The sequence below is a fragment of the Mus caroli genome, chromosome 16, assembly GCF_900094665.2.
Source record: "Mus caroli chromosome 16, CAROLI_EIJ_v1.1, whole genome shotgun sequence".
In the NCBI taxonomy this organism is placed as follows: Eukaryota; Metazoa; Chordata; class Mammalia; order Rodentia; family Muridae; genus Mus; species Mus caroli.
The window spans coordinates 20,302,744-20,304,700 of record NC_034585.1 but is presented as its reverse complement, the minus strand read 5'-3'; positions in this window follow the sequence as shown (position 1 = coordinate 20,304,700).

Here is a 1,957-nt window from a genome sequence, read left to right as displayed (position 1 = left end):
TGAACTCATGACCTCTGGAAGAGCAGTCAGTGCTCTTAACTGCTGAGCCATCTCTCCAGACCAATATAACCCAATATAACATCATTTCTGATGGCTTGTTTTTTTTTTTTTTTTTATAAAAATATAGTATAAGATAGCAGAAATGTGTTTATGGTCATTTCAGAAAGTGTTGGATATTCTACTCCAATCCTGAGGAAAACCCCAAAACATGAGTATTAGGAGAGTTGGGCTCTCAAACAAACGTGACCCCGGGTAACAACCATATTAAAACAAGCAAAGAACACTCTTGTGTACTTAAAATTCTGACACTACTGTGCTGGTTGTTTGTTTGTTTGTTTGTTTGTTTAAATCTCCAATCTGCTTAAGGGGCCAGACTTGCAGTGCATTTGAGGCTACCCAGCAGAGATCTAGTATATTAAAAAAAAAACAAAAAAACAAAAAACCTGACGGTTTGCATCCTTTATTCCCAGGTCAAACAAACCTGCGCACTAGTTTCTAGCTCTCACCCTTTGCACACAGTCACTTTTTCGGGGGGGGGGGGTTTGGGACTGAGTTTCTCTGTATAGCCCTTGGCTGTCCTGGAACTCATTTTGTAGACCAGGCTGGCCTCGAACTCAGAAATCCTACTTCCTCTGCCTCCAGAGTGCTGGGATTAAAGGCATGCGCCACCACACCCGGCTACACTCTTTTGAAAGCTTTGGATTGAGTAGGAAGGAACAGACAGACGGGAGGGCTGTCTCCTCCAGTGATCTGGGGTGTCAAAGCTCTTCATTTATTTTACAGAGTATTTAATTGTTACCCGTTCTGTTTATAGTTAGAATATGGGATCTGAGGGTCAGTGAAAGGGCTCAGCAAGCAAAGGGGTTTGCCACCTAGCCCGATAACCTGAGTTCAATGCCCAGGTCCCACAGGGTAGGAGAAAACTGGATCCTGCAAGTTGTCCTCTAATTTCCATATTCACAGACACACACACACACACACATCCCTGCCTCCCCCCATTCCCCCTCATACCCAAGCATGAAAGCCCTTTTAACAAAGAATGTTTCAAATCACCTGGACAGATCAGAAACTGTTTGTTAACTGCAGGTCTTTTTACTTGAATTTTGTTTTGTTTTGTTTTTTTGTTTTTTCAAGACAGAGTTTCTCTGAATAGCCCTGGCTATTCTGGAACTCACTCTGTAGACCAGGCTGGCCTCAAACTTAGAAACCCGTCTGCCTCTGCCTCTGCCTCCCATTAAAGGTGTGCACCACCACGCCCGGCCTTACTGAATTTTTAAAAGAGAATATCTTGTTTTATTGTGCAAATTATACTTTAAAACCACAAATAGTCCAGGCATGGTGATGGTGAGACACAACCAGTCTTATATTTGTTTGAATTATGAGACAGGGCTTCTCTATGTATCACTGGCTGTCCCAAAGCACACTCTGTAGACCAGGCTAGCCTCAAATTCAGAGATCCACCTGCCTCTGCCTCCTGAGTGCTGGGATTACAGGTGTGTAGCACCATCAGTCTTAAACTTAAACAGTGACTCTTAAAAATAAAATAATTTTCAGGGCAGTGGTAGCACACACCTTTTATCCTAGCACTCAGAAGGCAGAGGCGAGCACGTATCTGAGTTCAAGGCCAGCCTGGTCTATACAGCGAGTTCCAAGACAGCCAGAGAAACTCTGTCTTGAAAAACCAAAAACCAACCAACCAACCAACCAAACCCCAAAACACCCACCAAAAAACCAACCAAACAACAAACAAACAAACAAAAAAACTTAAAATGTTTATGTAAGCCGGGCATGGTGGCGCACGCCTTTAATCCCAGTGAAAGACCCACAACGTGAGGACTCCCCCACGTTCTGACTCAGGAGAGGCGACACCCCAAAATCACCCACAAGAAACGATCTTGCTGCAACTGCAAGAGGATTTTTATTCGAGAGCGTTCTCGGGCCCATGGTCATACACCAC